This window comes from Phocoena sinus, chromosome 7 (genome assembly GCF_008692025.1).
Source record: "Phocoena sinus isolate mPhoSin1 chromosome 7, mPhoSin1.pri, whole genome shotgun sequence".
Classification (NCBI taxonomy): domain Eukaryota; kingdom Metazoa; phylum Chordata; class Mammalia; order Artiodactyla; family Phocoenidae; genus Phocoena; species Phocoena sinus.
In genome coordinates, this window is record NC_045769.1 from 21,032,518 (window position 1) to 21,050,048 (window position 17,531).

Genomic DNA, 17,531 nt, shown 5'->3' on the forward strand with positions numbered 1-17,531 from the left:
ACATTTGTTTCTGTTGGTCTCACCCACTAGAGTCTGAGCATCTGCAGACTAGAGATACTCTAGCGTGATGCTGTCCGATAAAAATCTATTGCAAACCACAAACGTGAGCACATGGGAAATTTTCAATTTTCTAGTAGTCACTTTAAAATATAGTAAAAAGAAATAGATGAAACCCATTTTAATATATACTTTATTTAACTTAATTTGTTCATGTATACTTTATTTAACTTAATTTGTTCAAAGTATCATTTCAAGGTGTAGTCAACATTAAAAATTATTAGTGAGAGATTTAACACTCCTTTTTTTCGTACTAAATCCTCGAGCTCTGAGGTGTGTTTTATGCTTACAGCACGTTTCAGTTTGAACTAGCCAAAATTCAAATACTCAATAGCCGTATGTGGCAAGTAGCTGCCAGATTGGACGGGAAACAGGTCTAAAATATAGTGCCTGGCACCTAGTAGGCACTCAGTAAATGTGTTTAGTGAATGAATGAATTAGTACTATCTCTAGAAATACCCCTCACAGGGCACCGATCTCAGTCACCATTGCAATGCCCAGCAGCTGGGGATGAAAGGTAGGGATGAATCATGAATCTACTGAGAGGATAGGAGAGGCATTCATTCATTCACTCATTCATTCATTCACTCATTCATTCATTCTTCAGCTCCTCACTTACTTTTTTTTTTTTTTTTTCTCACTTACCTTTTGAGATGCATTCTCCTTCCATCTCCTTTAAGGTTCTTGATCCTAAGGTTCTTCTCCTAAGCCAAGAGCCAAGGAGATGAGCAGGCAAAGTAAGGCTAACTTGACAGATGCCAAGTGCTCAATGAGATTTTTCTTTCTAATGAGTCTGAAGATCCTACACCAATTCTTTTCTCTTCATTCCCTGGTTAAGAGTAACCCTCCTCCCTGCGTACACACATCCACTCACCACCAACAACCCCATCTTTTTCAAGTCCTTTCCTAACCACTCTGAGGTTCATAGTTCTACTCCAGAAAGGCCAGCAGCTGCTGAGGCTTCAATCACAGAACATCCTCAATGGATTGAAGTCTCGGGAAGAGGAGGGGCTTGACCAAGACCACAGGCGGGTTACTGGCTGGCCTGAGACTCCACCGTTTTGTTCATCACTGCAGGCCCAGGGCCTAGAACAGTACCTGGTACAGAGAGGCTGGATAAATCTTGAATGAACCCAGGTTCTCAGCTTTTAGCCCCCTGCTTTGCCCACCATTCCTGGAGCATACCTTCCTTTACGTTTCTCATGAATTCTTCTGTGATGTCTTTTGGCCTGAGAGCCCTGTCTGTGCCGGGCGCTAAGCAGTAAGGACTCGTTGAGAGATGGGGACAGGCTGAAACTGGTTTTCTCCCCTCCCCCTAATCCCTGCTTTTTCCATTTGAAAAGTGTTTCACAGACTCCACCCTCACAAGGTTTACCATAACTAAGTACCACCTGTACTATCATTTACATAATATTTTTTTAATGTAAGTCAATTTGCTTTTTTTCCTTTTTTACTTAAAGCTATTTTTTTTTATTTTATATCACTACCATGAATGGAAAGGCAGTATTGATGGCCATGTACAGATAGCAACAATAAAAATAAACAAAATGAAAACAAAACAACGTTATTGGGCTTCCCTGGTGGTGCAGTGGTTGAGAGTCCGCCTGCCGATGCAGGGGACACGGGTTCGTGCCCCGGTCTGGGAAGATCCCCCATGCCGCGGAGCGGCTGGGCCCTTGAGCCATGGCCGCTGAGCCTGTGCGTCTGGAGCCTGTGCTCTGCAACGGGAGAGGCCACAAGGGTGAGAGACCCGCGTACCGCAAAAAAAAAAAAAAAAAAAAAAAATCCACCTGCCAATGCAGGGGACGCGGGTTCGAGCCCTGGTCTGGGAAGATCCCACATGCCACAGAGCAACTAAGCCCATGTGCCACAACTAGTGAGCCCACGTGCCACAACCACTGAAGCCCACGCTCCTAGAGCCCATGCTTCACAAGAGAAGCCACAGCAGTGAGAAGCCTGCACACCGCAATTAAGACCCAACACAGCCAAAAATAAATAAATTAATTTTTTTTAAAAAAAGAAAGAAACGTTATTCAGTTCAAGTTGGATACTGTTGCTTACTGCAGCCTCTGAAGCTGATATACTCTTCTGGTTAACAAAAGATGAGCCAGAGAAGTTTTGTTGCTGTTTTTTTTTTAATTTTTGTCTGCATTGGGTCTTCACTGCTGCGCGTGGGCTTTCACAAGTCGCAGCGAGCACGGGCTTCTCATTGCAGTGGCCTCTCTTTGCTGCGGAGCATGGGCTCTAGGCACGCGGGCCTCAGTAGTTGTGGCACGTAGGCTCAGTAGTTGTGGCACACGGGCTTAGTTCCTCTGCGGCACGTGGGATCTTCCCAGACCAGGGCTCAAACCTGTGTCCCCTGCATTGGCAGGTGGATTCTTAACCACTGTGCCACCAGGGAAGGCCCGAGCCAGAGAAGTATTAAATGCAAGCCAGACCCAAGCTGAAATTTTTCTCCATTAAGTCATCAGGAGATGGAGAAGAATATTTTTTAAACATTTTATGGAAATGTAACATACATGCAAAAAAGTATACATATCATAAATTTGAGGAACGTTCACAGATTGGCCAACCCCTGTAACCAGATGAAGAAAGAGAGCATTAACAGAACTCAGAAGACTCCCTTCTGGTTACCTCCCCACCAAGGGTCACCATTATCCTTACTTCTACTAGCATGGATGAATTTTGCCCGTTTTTGCATTTCCCATGAATGAAAACATACAATACGTAGTCTTTTTGTCTCTGGCTTCTTTCACTCAACATCAGGCTCGTGAAATTTGTCCATGATCTCGCGTGTAGTTGTTCATTCCTTCTCCTGTTGAGGAGTGTGCCACGGTATGACTACACCACAGTTTATTTCTCCATTCTACTGGTGATGGGATTTGGCTAGTTTCCACTTTTTGACTCCTATGAACACAGCTGCTTCTAGTCTCCCAGAACATGTCATTTACTGAGTGTGGGCACACAGTTCTGTGGCATCCCTACCTAGACGTGGAATTTCTGGATCATGGAGTATCCCAGTGCTCAGCTTTAGTAGATCTAGCCAGAAAGTTGTGCCAAATAAATGTATGAACCTATACTCCTATCAACAGTTTATGAGGGGACTTCCTTGTGCGCTCCAGAGCCCGCAAGCCACAACTACTGAAGCCCACATGCCGCAACTACTGAAGCCCACAAGTCACAGCTACTGAAGCCCGCGAGCCACGACTACTGAAGCCCGCATGCCACAACTACTGAAGCCAACGAGCCACAACTACTGAAGCCCACACGCCTAGAGCCTGTGCTCCACAACAAGAGAAGCCACCGCAATGAGAAGCCCACGCGCCACAGTGAAGAGTAGCCCCCACTTGCCGCAACTAGAGAAAGCCCGTGCACAGCAACGAAGACCCAATGCACCCAAAAAATAAATAAATAAATTTTTTTATTAAAAAAAAAAACGGTTTATGAGGGCTCCACTTGCTCCCCATCCTCACCAACACTTGGCATTTTCCGTCATATCTCAATGTACCCGTTCTGGTGGTACGTAGTTTTATCTGATTGTGGTTTTATTTTGGAGTCCCCTGATGACTAAAGAAGCTGAGCATGTTTTTAATGATAGAATAGGAGGAATTTTCAAAAGGAATTGTGTCATATAATGTGATGTAATGTCATGCCCATGTATCATAATTAAACAACTTGAGTAGCACCTAAAATCATCTTGCGTGCATGGATTGCCACTTTTTTTTATTAGGGAGGTTTTAGTTTTAGCTGCTGTTTCAGCAGGAAGGGGAGAGAGAAAAGGTACTCCTTGAGCAGAGGAAGTGTCCTCTACCCTCTATCCATACCCCTGGGAGTTGCCTCGGAGCAGCGTCAGCCACCTCCTCTCTGGTACGGCCTGAAACAAACTAAACAGGCAAGAGGACCTCTGGCTTTTTTGATCCAATGGCTGGAAACTCGACCAAGCAATATGAAAACTGAAGAACGTGCTCTAAGAGGCCAAGGCTGCATGCTTTATGATGATTTCCCAGATGAGCCTCAGGCACCAGGGCAACAACTTGATCGGATCACCATCATCATCTTTGTCTTCAGAATGTCTTTACCAAATCCCTCTCCCCAGATGCTGGCTTAGGCTTTTGTGTAGCCCTGTCCTTTAGAAGTTACTGTATCAGGTCGCATGACTCTAAAGTGACCGAATGGGAAGGACACAAAGGAAAAGAATCAGATGAGAACATGAGCATTGGAGGCTGGTGGAGGAATTCAGAGAAAGGACTCTGCAGCCAGGCTGTCTGCATTCGTGTCCAGTTCCTCCCCTCCCTGGCTCCGTCATTTGGGGCAAGTTACTTCCCCTCTCTGAGCCTCAGTTTCCTCGTCTCTAATGAGGAGGTGATAATAATTGTACCTGTTTCAGAGAGCTGTTGCAAGCAGTGAATGAAATAATCAAGGTGAAGCCCTCAGCGCTCTGCCTCTCATGCAGCCCTCGACAACAGACGGTTGTGCTACTATTATTACCTGCCGCTCGTGAGGCTGAACGTTCCCCAGTATGAGGTCAGAAAAGTGCCAAGTCCCTTCCACTAACACAGCTGGGAGGATGCCTGCAGGGGGAGGAATTCACCGGGCTTAACGGGAAGGGGTGGGGGGTGGTTCCCCGGCGTATAGTGAGGTGGGAGGGGTTAACCGGAGGCACAGAGCTTCCAGGAAGTGCACTGGAGAAAAACAAAGAAGAAAGAGAAGAAGACATCAGAGCATAGATGCCTTCGAGACCTGGAAGAAGGCATAGATCCAGAACCTTCTCCCTCTTGTAAGAAGGAGGCCCAGCGGATCTGCATGGCCAAAGCAACAGGTGATGACGTGCAATGACAAGAAGAAGAAAAGAACAAAACGAAGAGCAGTAAATCTGTGCAAATACTTTCCCAGGTGTTACTTCATTTCATTCTCATAAATGTCATAGGAAGCCCAGAGAGGTTGTGACCTATGTATGTTCACCCGAAGAGTATATAATAGAGCCAGATGTCAAACCCTTACCGCCCCACAACCCCAGGGGAGTCAAGAAACCAGAACTCAATTGAAAATCAGCTTCTGACTTCAAGGTGTGTGGCCCCAGTTGCCCCCTCTGCCCCTCGTGGCCCATGATGCCTTTGTCCTGGACTGGTTACCTCTCACGGTGGAACGAACCATCCCAAAGCTTAAGTCTTAAAACAACTATGTGTATGATCAGCCATGGTTCTGTGGATTGGCCGGGCTCAGCTGGGTCATTGTCACGTGGGCTCTTCCATGTGGATGTAGTAGACAGGGTCTGGGACTTGGGTCTGCCTGACTGAGCTGGGCATCCAACAGCGTTACTCACCATCCTGGACAGTAGTTGAGCCGGATGGTCAACACCCTTCCTATGTCTTCTCCACATGGTCTGGGCTTCTCAGAGCAAACTCAGAGTGGCTCAGTTTCAAGGAGGAGGGTCCCAAGGGCACGTGTTTCAAGAGGTCAGATGGAAGTTGCAAGGCATCGTAGCATCCAGCAGTCCCACAGTATTACTTCCCCCGTCTTCTACTGGTCAAACAGTCACGGGGCCAGTCCTTCTTCAAGGAGGGTGAGAAGCGGCATGTGGGACAGAAGATGTTGTTCCGGCCCCCTCTGGAAAGCATGATGGACAGCCTCCGCCCCTTCTCACTGATGAGAACATCTGTACGTAAGCCAGGCTGTTACTCCAGTATCCTCAGCTTCTCAGACTTTCGGTCATTCCCTGGGGAGTGAGGGGCACTTCTGCGCTCCAGAGACAGGCTGATAGGGATAAAATGAATCAATGTCTTTCCTTCCACTGGGTTACCCACTCTATCCCAGTCTCCCAGGCTCACAGTTTTACAAAGAGGACAGCAGAGCTCCAAGCCTAAGGTAGAGGTGCTACGCTACCCATTAAACCATTCACAATCTTTTCCTCCTTTTTCGGGAGGTCGTTGAGGTCAAGGAGTTGTGGCAATCCCTGATGGGTTCGGGACCTTGAGCCCCATTGCGTATGAGCATCCCTCAGCCTTCAAATCAGTGTTCAGGAAACGCTTTTAGTAAGAAAAAACCCAACAACAACGACAAAACCCCTCGGTAAATATTTTAGGCGTTGCGGGCTTCATATGGTCTCTGTCACTACTACTCAACTCTGCTATCCCATCCCCAAAGCTGCCAAGGATGACATTCAAACAAACAGGTACGGCTGTGCTGTGCTCCAATTACGTTTTATTTACAAGAACAGATGGAGGCCAGAATGGGCCTGAGGTCTGCAAGATGCTGACCCCTGCACTAGGGCCTCCTTGATTCTAGAGAACAGGCTTTCAAAGGCTGTCAGGACCAGGAGATAATACAGACCCTAGAGTATTACTTCCCAATCTGCATCCAACTGACCGCCCATCGGAACGTGCCTACATGGGAGCAAAAGGATGCCTGTTGGAAAGTCCCCTCTCCAGTGGTCCCCACTCCTTCCCAGAATCCCACAGTGAGGTGTCTGAGTCCCCAGCATCACCAGAAGACAATCTCAGTCCGGCACCTGGTCAGGCCCCGGCAGACCCACCCTCCCCCCCACCCCCCCCACCCCCCCACCCCCACATACACACACGGTCATCTAGGACAAGCCTCAGAGCCAGACAGGGCACTCTCCGAGACTTCTTGGAGGAGGCAGGCGGGACAGGCGGCACCAGGAGGCAAGGCAGATGCCACGGACCCGATCCAGAGAGAACTGGCTTCCCTGAAAAGGTTTCAAGCAGGGTGCAGCATCTGTGAAAAATTTGAGCGGGGCTGCTGCCTCTATTAGATGGGCCTGCCCCCCTCCTATGGGCTGCAGCTTTTCTTTCGAGGAACAAGAATACATCTGTTTGGCGATACTCTATCTGGAATCGTTAAATAAACCTTTCAGGCCCTGGCAAACAACAGCCCATCTTATTCCGATGGGGGAGCTCCTGAAACACAGCAGACTTCTTAATCCTAAATCTGTCTGCAGGCCTCCCCTCTCCTCCCAGCAAGTCCCTGCCGCCCCTACTCTCTGGCCCTCCGCTGGGAGAAAGATGGCTCACCCTTGCCTCCTTTGGCCCCTCTCAACGCGAACAGATTCTTGGCTTTGAGTCTTCACGTTTACTTTTAGTATTGTTGGACTTGCTTTTCCTCTCCCTCCCCGACTCTTCCCAGGGGGTCTCTCTCCCTCGCTCGCTCAGTGGATCGCAGTCACACAATCCTGTCTGAGCAAACTTGCTCAGGGCCTCACAATTATCTCATCTTCCCATTACCCCCACCCTCACCCCCTTGGGGCCACTGAGAACCAGGCAGAGCTGAACAAATAAAGGACGGGAGGGACCCAGCCAGCTTTTCCAAGGCCCTGGCCACGGGGAATTGCAGGCTCACAGGCTCAGGCTCAGCTTGCCTTCTGCTCCCCAAGGGCACCAGCCGTCCCCATCATCACACACACACAAACTGAGCCCCTCCTACAGCTGAAACCCAAGTCCACCGCAAAGGCGTGTTGCAATGCGGGCTAAGGGATCTGTGTGTCCAGCTGAGCACACAGAGCTCACCCCGCCCCCCAGTCCTCTCAAGCTTCTCACACTGTCGCACACACTTCGTTGCCCTAACTCCCCTTTCCAGGAAATCTGTTGCCTCCGCGGGGAGTGAGGGAAAGCATGAAGTTGCTGTGGGCGCGTCTGGGCTCTTACAAAATTGCGGCCGGGTGGTGGTGACACATGGGTTCGAACGTGCCCTTCTGCCCGCCCTCCACCTTCCCGCCTGGGAGAGGACTGTACGGACCTGGTTTCTCCTTTGCTCTGTAATTAAAGCACAGCCTCTCCCCTCCAATCAGAAGCCGGCTGGTGAGAGGGCCACTGCTCAGCTGAGGTTGAGGGGGAAGGGAGGGAGATTTGAGTAGGGGAGGAAATGATGAAATCAGGCAGTCGGGAAACTAAGCCATTGAGGGGGTTGGAGGTAGCAAAGAATCATTCTCTAGGGGAAGAGGAGGACCCTCAATTCAGAGACTTTATACAGGCCAGCGTGAGGATGCAGAAAGTTTCCTGGGGGACAAAGCCTCTCTTCTAATATGATTCTTGCTAATATGATTCTCGCTTCACTCCTGGTAGAGCACCTTCCTGAAGGCAAGGCCAATCCCATCTGGCCCCATCCATTGCGCCGAACACCACCATTCAGGAGTGGAGCTCTGTCCCAGCTATCCTAAGATCTGTGTTTTTGTGTCTTGCATCTGTCTCCTCCATCTCCCCGTGACACTGAGAGCTCTGTGAGGGCAGAGGCTGGCCCTTCTCTGATTCCTGGGCAGCCCTCTCCTCCCACTACACACCCCTTCTATCTGGCTTTGCCCACAGTAGACGGAGATCATCCCATCCTCTCTACATGCCGACATGTGGGCAGCCTCAGCGAGTCCTCTTTGCATAAATGGAAGAACTGCAGCCTGAAGAAACGGAGCTCCTCCTCATTCAGGGTCATTGGACCGATCCGTGGTTTCACTCCCCAAGCACTGGTCCCTTCACTTGGCACTCCTATCTCCTCGTCCTGGCTGTGGACAGGCAGTAAAACCCCACTGACAGGACCACTGCGGACAAAACTGAGACTAAACAGTGTTTCCCAAACATCAGTCCTTTGGGAGCCTGCTTCTCATTTTTGCCCCATCTTTGAACAACCCCAATTATTATGTCTTTAATATTTATCTTTAAATCAACTCACTTATTTTTACGTAAATAAAATACTGCAAGTAATAATACTTCTGAAAACACAGGTTTCATATGCTACTTTTCCTTTACACATGAAAACAAAACACAGAACTTAAAATATGTTCCTCGACATACACCTAAAACCAGCTTGTGTACCATACATTGGTACAAAATGTAGAAGGTATTTTAACCTTTGGGCCAGGTTAAGTATTTTAGGCAAGTCTCTGAGGTTCAGTTCCCTCCTCTATAAAATGGGAATGAAAATGCCCTACTCTGCCTTCACGAGGGCGTCAATACCTCACGAAGGACAGTGGGCAGTATAAAAAGCTATCGAGTAGGAAGGGAATTTTCAATAGAAGCCACAGGCAGGAGAATGTCCCAAAATTTAATAAACATGGGAATTTTTTAAAGTATAAGTTGCTAAAAGAAGATAGAGGGTGCTGTACAAACTCAGAAGAACAGGAGCCCTGCACCAGATCCTGTGAAGGATATACAACAGAAATAGTAGAGAAATGTACAGGCTATTAAAAGAAATAATACACTCCCACACGAAAAACACAAATAAAAGAGCCTATTGAGAATTATAACCCTGATTAGAATCTGTTGAGCCACGAATGTGAAGCAAGGGGACGATGAGCCTCTGGATGGCTCGTGGTGAGCCCCACAGCCTAAACAGTGGGCTGGGAGGGCTTCCTGGAGGTGGTGTTAGAAATCAGAGCTCTGGCTCCTTGGTTGTGAGGGTGGAAGCCTTTTTCCCTCCCCCAACGTCTCAACTCCACATCCCCCTCGGTTTTCTGCTATGGACAGCAGGTGCGTGTTGGAAACTACTTTTCTGGGAGCTGGTGGTTGTTGGCAGGACATCAGGGCCATCAGAGGCAGCAGTGCTGTCTCCCAGTGCTCAGCACCCTCTGTGGCTGAGTCCCCTCCACAACCCCCCACGCACTCCCTCACCCACAGCCTCCCGAGTGCACCTGGGAGGAAATCTTTCTGGCTGCTGCCTCCAAGGAAACTTGTCTTCCTCACTTTCTGTAGTGTTTCTCTCTCCTCTATGCAACTGTCAGAGCGCAACTATTTCTATCTCCTCTGCTGTTGTTCCTCTCCGCTACCCTGTAGCTTATCTTGGCATTGGTCTCTTTCTGCATTCCCTGCCTCTTTACCCCATCCTCGTTATCTTCATTAATATCATTTTCAGCCCCACGTCCACCCCCAGCAAGAGGTCTCTTTTTATGACCCAGCCCTTTCCTTCTATAGAAAAGAGGCCCCGGGACTTCCCTGGTGGTGCAGTGGTTAAGAATTCACCTGCCAATGCAGGGGACACGGGTTCGAGCCCTGGTCTGTGTAGATCCCACATGCCGCGGAGCAACTAAGCCCGTGCGCCACAACTACCGAGCCTGCACTCTGGAGCCCGCAAGCCACAACAACTGAGCCCACGTGCCACAACTACTGAAGCCCGCGTGCCTAGAGCCTGTGCTCTGCAACAAGAGAAGCCACTGCAATGAGAAGCCCGCGCACCTCAAGGAAGAGTAGCCCCCGCTCGCTGCATGTAGAGAAAGTCCATGCTCAGCAGCGAAGACCCAATGCAGCCAAGAATAAATAAATAAATAAATAAATTTTTAAGAAAAGAAAAGAAAAGAGGCCCCGGGGACGCTGCTGTATTGTAATGATTATCAGTGGCCGTGGGACTCTAAGGTATGGTAGTCTGGGATTTGGGCAGAAGGGAAGGTTTAGAGTCACAGTTAATCCCCTACCACCATTACACACACACACACACACACACACACACACACACACACACATACACACACACAACGGAGCTGCAGTGTGGCATTGGGCATTTTGCCAATACTATCCAAATTGTGGCTCCTGCCCAAGAGCTGGAATGAAAAATACATAGTTATTTCCATCCACATCTTTACAAAATAGTAAACAACCCGGAGGCTCAGCCAAATGACCTCAGTTCCTGCTTTTGGCCCAGAATTCTGGTCTCTGGACCCTCAGTGTATAAAGGGGCGTTTGAGTCGTAACACCAAGGACTTCATAGCTTGAAACAACCAGGACAAGCACGCCTACTTTAGAGGCAGTTCTATGCGGTCCCAGTGCCAGTTCTGCCCTGTAACACACCTGATGACTACAAGTCACCAAACTGCTTGGAGCCTCAGTTTCCTCATCGGCAAAATGGAGTAAGCACACCTAGCTCACGGGGCTTCTGTAAGGATTGAGTGGAATCACTCATGACGGCCTCTGGCAGGATGTCTAGTCCAAAGAACAGGTCCAACCGAATGTCTGCTGAACCTGAGTAGGGTCTTAACTGTGGGTGTCTTGCTTCTTGGAACAATCCCCTGACCGTGAAAACTTTGATCCAGAACACAGGATGCCTGGTAACCTTCAAGGCCACCTGTGGGCACCTGAGCCCCCTCCCTCCTTCCCTGCTGGCTGTAATGATTCTGAAGGCTCCACCCGCCAGAGCAGCCCCCTCTGGAGACCTTCACCTTGCAGGTGTGCCGTCTGCTGCTGCCTGTCTACCCTGCCTGGTCCTAGCCATTTGGAACAGGACCTTCTCTCTGGCGGAAAATATTATTGTTTTTTTGGCCACTTGTTTGATCCTCCAGAGTCAATATTTGCAGAGATAAGCAGAGTGTCCTGTAGCAGTGCAGTTGTTTATGACTCTGTCCCCATCCCATTAGATTCCAGTCCCTTCTGGGCCACAGAGGGAGGCGAGGGTACATTTCAACAGCAGTGGGTCCCAAACTGCCTTGGCCAGGACATGGAAGAGGGGCTGGGGTCAGGCCGACTCCGACTTTCTCCACTAGATTATGAGGTCCCGGACTGGTCTTTTCTATCAAAATGAGATTTTCTGTTTTCACTTCATATAAAAATGCCTGGTGAGGTTTTCCACCCAGACTGGAGAGCTTATTTCAAAGGATTTGACTTAAAATATAGGCTGTGAGGGGTATGCAAAATTTCCTTTGAAGTGGCCTGGAGGGAAGAGCACCCCGGAGGGCTGGGTGGGCAGCCGTTGTCTTGCGCAGCTACACTTGAGATGCCACGGAAGGCCCGGATGACAACAAACACGCTACACATATTAAGCCACTGGGGACACAGAAGGCAAGCATGGTTTCACACAAAGCCCCAGAGCAAAAGGCATGAGGCCGTGCAAAGTTACAATTGAACTGTTTCTCAGGTGGACAACTCTATATAATGATAAGAGAGTAGAAGCAGGGATTGATTAACCATGGTTAATGGCTTTCTGGAGAGACATGAGGGAGGCTGGCTAGCTAATAATAGTAATAACAACAGCAGTAGGAGGGAGGAGAAAGGGGGGGGGAGGGGGGAGGGGGAGGGGGAGGGGAGGCGTAGCTGGGTGGTCTGTTCTATACCAGTCTCTTAGCGAAGTGACTTACAAAAATAATCTCATTTAATTCTCACAACAACCCCACAAAGCTGTTCTTATCGTCCCCACTTTTCACCTAAGTAAAGTGAGACTCTGAGAGGTTAAAGTGATCTGTTCGAGGTCATACAGGTTGCAGAAAGCAGGTACCAAATGAGATTTAGTTGACCTTGATCAAGGAACCTCCCAAAGATCCATTTTTGATAAACTCATCATTTGTACTGAAGACAGCTGGCCCTATTATCCTGCCTTAGCCATTTCCTTGATCATTCTTTCTTCCCTTTGAGACAATGGGATCCTTTGAATCCTTGGCCTGAACCCATGCTAGGCTCCAGGACAAGTTGGTCAAATGAGTCAAGATGTCTTTCTTAGCCACCCAGGGATCTGAGACTGACTTAAACCTGCCCTAAAGCACTTGCAAAGTTTGGAGACATTCAGGAATTTGGGGGCACCCGCTATGTACCAGGCACGGTTTTCGTTGTTTGGGATATATCAGTGAACAAAGCAGACCACTCTTCCTGCCCTGGCAGAGCTCACCTGGGGAGGGAGCACAGGAGTTACTGGCAGACACAGTAGGGGATTTCTCCTTATGGCCTTCCTTTTAAGAAAGCTTGACTCAGCTCCAGTCTGCTCTCCACACTGCAGACAGAGGGGATTCTGTTCCAAACACAATACGAGCAACTCAAATCCCTGCTCAAAAAGTGGTCTCCTGGGGGCTTCCCTGGTGGCGCAGTGGTTGGGAGTCCGCCTGCCGATGCAGGGGACGCGGGCTCGTGCCCCGGTCCGGGAAGATCCCACATGCCGCGGAGCGGCTGGGCCCGTGAGCCATGGCCGCTGAGCCTGCGCGTCCGGAGCCTGTGCTCCGCAACGGGAGAGGCCACAACAGTGAGAGGCCCGCGTACAGCAAAAAAAAAAAAAAAAAAAAAAGTGGTCTCCTTTCACTCTTAGGAGAAAGACCTAAAAAGCCTTAGATGGGCCGTCAAGGCCCTACATGGGGTCTCCACCCATCTCCTGCCTCACTGCCCACTGAGGACCCTCCCTCTCTAACTGGCGCTTCCAGGCCCTTCCCTTTTTACCAGCCAGCAACTCCTTCAACTGTCTCCTCAGTCACCTCAGCCTCGTGGAAGGCCTGCTCCTCCTGGTCAAACCCCTCCTTACAGACTTCCTGAGTACCCTGGACCTTTCTGTGGTGCTTCCCAGCATTACAGCTTCACACTGAGTCCGACAAGTATCTGATGATTGTCTGTCCCCACACTGGACTGTAAGCTCCTTGCACACAGGGCTGACCGTTGCACTCACCACCGTGTGCCCGGAACCTAGCCAGGGCCTGGTCCAACACAGTCTGCTGAATGAATGACCATTCCCTGCACCCCACCCTCCTAATCGTCTTCTCATCTGATCGGTGCAAACCTCCCTTTCCTAAAATGTGAACAGGCAGGGGGTCAAGAGCTGAGGGCAGGGTGCCCATGACACTTCAACCTCTAATTGGGATCTAAGGTCTCAGAGTATAGGTGCATATATTAGGACAAAGACAGAACGTTTGACCTCAGACATTCCAGGTCATATGGTCACGGCACCTGTGATGGAAAACAGACGCCACTGTAACGTGAAATCCTGGAGAAAGAACAGGGTGAAATGAGTCACCAGCCAAGCCTTATCTCTAGAAAAATGCTGAGCAGGAACCCTCCAACCTCACGAAGCTTGGAGTTACACACCCGAGAGCTCTGTTCCGTATCACTGACTCACCTTTCATTGGGAAAGGGCAGGCCTGGGCCGCAACAGTTGCCTTCTAACTGGAGAAATAAGAGGCATCCCTTCACTTATTCATTCAGTTATCACGCATTGATTAGGGATATAAAAATAGACTAGACCCATGCAGTTCTTGTCCTCAAAGTTCTGCCACACAAACAGCAGGCAAGCAGGCTTTGTGGGAGGACGGGTGAGGGCAATGGGGCAGGCACCCACCTTATCATGGGAAGGGCTTCATGGAGGTGTTGAGGCTCAGGAACTGAGTCTAGAGACAGATAAGAATTGGGTTTAAAAAAAAAAAGGGCTTCCCTGGTGGCGCAGTGGTTGGGAGTCCGCCCGCTGATGCAGGGGACGCGGGTTTGTGCCCCGGTCCGGGAAGATCCCACATGCCGCAGAACAGCTGGGCCTGTGCGTCCGGAGCCTGTACTCCACAACGGGAGAGGCCACAACAGTGAGAGGCCTGAGTACCGCAAAAAAAAAAAGAATTGGGTTGGGCTGCAAAGGGCTTTCCAAGCCACTGGAATGGCACAGACAAAGGCATGGAGGTAGAGACAAAGGCTTGGGGTGTGGTGGAAATTGCTAGCAGTTTGGTATTGCTGAGAAGTCAAGGGTAAGACTGGAAATGGTGGGAACGGAACTGGTGCAGGAAGGACAGGCTGGGTCTTGGAGCAACTTTTAAGTCCTCTGAAGAATCTTGAAACCTTTCGTGTCCAAATAAAGAAGCAGCATTGAGGGCTTTAAGCAGGAGAGTAAGATGGACAAAACTGCATTTTAGGTAGATCCCAATGTGGGGAGAAAGGGTTTGAAGGGGACCACAGAGAGGGAGAGAAGCCAGTTAGAAAGCTGTGGCTGTGTCCATAGAGCAGAGACAAGAGCATAGTCTCTTTTAAATTGTACTTATTTATTTATTTATTTAGGCTGTGCCGGATCTTAGTTGCGGCACTTGGGATCTTTTAGTTGTGGCACACGGATGGACTTCGTAGTTGTGGCATGTGGATTCTTAGTTGCAGCATGCATGTGGGATCTAGTTCCCCGACCAGGGATCGAAAGCTGGCCCCCTGCATTGGGAGTGCGGAGTCTTACCCACTGGACCACCAGGGAAGTCCCAAGAGCACAGTCTTGAGTTGTAGGGGAGGCATGGGGGGAGGGGTTCAAGAAAGGTTTAGGAATCTATACTCAGAAGAACTAGGGTATAATAGAAACGATAACCACACTTTCCAGTTCCTGAGTTCTTTCTACATGTTCGCCACTCTTTTTTTTTTTTTTTGTAAGTTTTTTTACTTTTTGTACATTTTGTAAGGTTTTTTTGTACATTTTGTAAGTTTTAATACTTATCCAAGTAGGTAGAGGACTCGGAATGAGTAAAGGCTTGGAGGCTCCTGGACCTGTGCAGACAGTAATGCCAACTGAACTGAGATTAGAGGAGAGGAATGAAGTAGGAGCTGGAGTATAGAGTAGAAATGAAAAAAAGCTGGTCCCAATGATTAGTTAAGAGAAGAATTTTTTTGGGGACTTTGGAAGAGAATAAGTTTGGACAAAAGTTTGCAAAGTCAAATGTTTCTGTGTACCAGAAAGCTAATGTAAGTAAGTTAAATAGGCAAAAAGCCAGACAGTCTGGAGTGGTGAGGACCGCAGCAAAGGGAAAGCCCGCGTACTATCGAAAGAGGTCAACTGCTGCACAGCTCCAAATGATGGTGGCCTTGCAGGAAGGAAGGTTCAAGGTAGCCAAACTGGCTTATTATCAAAGTGAAACCAGTTCTCCAGACTTTTGTGTGAATTCTCCCAATCTGAAAATATTGGTAATTAATTTAAAATTTGGAAAGGAAAAAAAAAACATTGTACAAAGCACCCCAACCTGCCTATAAGCTGGACGTGAGTCTGGGGTTGGCGATGTGAGCACTCTGGTGGTGACCACTTCCTCTGGCAGTTCAGGGTCCCAGAGGCTTGCCAGCTTCCTGACAAAAGACCAAATGCCATTTGGAGAAGGAGACATCAGATGTGGTAATGTCTCCTCCACAACAAGTGCCGGGATCTGCACAGACATCCCTTCCCGGGGTGAGTAAGATCTGTTGCGCTGTGAACAGGGATTGTCGGACATCAAGGACATCTTCAAGCTTCTAGAAGCTCAAGCAGCAAAGGTACATGCTCAGCACTTGTCAGGTAGGTGTGAGTGGGCTGCACTGCCTGTTGGAAATACGCCAACGTCTCCCGTTCATGTTTCCTGGGTCCATCCTCTGCTGTCCTTGCAGAGTTCCCATTTCAGTTCCTATTCTGTGATTCAGGTCTTATGACCCTTCCCACTCCCCTCTTGATCCCTTCTCTTGGGACCCCAGTAGCTGTCCCTGGCTTCCTGCTCCACCCTGCCCTCCCTAACCATCCTCAGCTGTGAACCCACTGCTCTGGTCTGACCCGACAACCCAGGGGTCATTGTGTTGTCCTGTGATTTAAGACAGTGGGTCGGGCTGGAAACGTTTCCACGTCTAGGGAGAGAACTTGAATCAGTAATCACTTAACAGCAAACAAAGAGTGAGAATAGAGCTACGTCCTCAGAGAGCTCCAGAAAGAGGGTTGGTGGAGAGTGATCTTGGTGGTTTAATCAACTCTAGTCAAGAAGCCTCCAAAAATCAGGAACGGCTAGCACATGTGCCCCTCACTCTGTGCCAGGCAGTCTTGGGTGCTCCCATGCTGAACTCGGGGAATTTGATTTCTCCCAACTATCCCATGAGGTAGGAGCCATTTTTATCCCCACTTCACAGAGGAGAAACTGAGATCCTGGGAGAGAGGTTAAGTCACGTGCCTTAGGACGCGTTGCCTCTTTCCCATCCCAGACTCAGAGACAGAGTCTGTGCTCTTAAACAGCGCTTCTCAAATTACCTCTAAGGGAAGACCAGTTTCCCCCCCGCCCAATTCATCACAGACCTACTCCTGTAAAATACAATAATAAACGAATTACTAGAAAGACGATCATGCGCTTGGACGGTGCGGCAAGGCAAATTGCTCTAAAAGTTTCTGGATGCTTCAGTTTCTACACCTACCACGTCGAGATGCAGAGCAGTACTGGGCCACATGGGCTGAGGAATGCTAATCCACTTCCTATACCCTCGCTCATCCGCTGAGGATGCGAAGGAATGAGTGGGGCGCAAAAAAAAAAAAAAAAAAAAATCACTTGTCTGGATTCCAAAGGCTGAGCTGTTAACCTCAGCGCTCAGTCCAGCACTAGGGATGCAAGAGAGCCTCTCACCCCGTGTTCCTGGTTTGGGTGACTTAGGGCGGTGTGCCCCGCATTGTCCAGGGGTGAGGTTAGTTAGCTCCAAAGGGCCCTTCCAAAACCACAACGCTGGGATTCCGTCTCCTTCTGCAACAGGCCAGCTCAGCAGAAATGTTTGCAGGGCCAGCTGTTTTTGCTCCCGCATTCATTAATAAAAGTAGTGAATGCAGCCAGGGCCACCCTTTTCTTTCCTTTGTCATGTCCTGAAAGGGGGCAGGGAGGGAACAGGAGAGGCTGCAGACGCAGGGGACGTGCCAGACGTGCAACAGGAAGGGCTCGGAGATGAGGACTGAGAGGAAGGAAGGCAGGTGGGCGGATGGGGGACGGGCGGCGGGGCGGGGGGAGGGGCCGTGTGACAAAGGCGGAGAGACACGTGGAACCAGTTTCCCCAGGCAATGGGATAGGG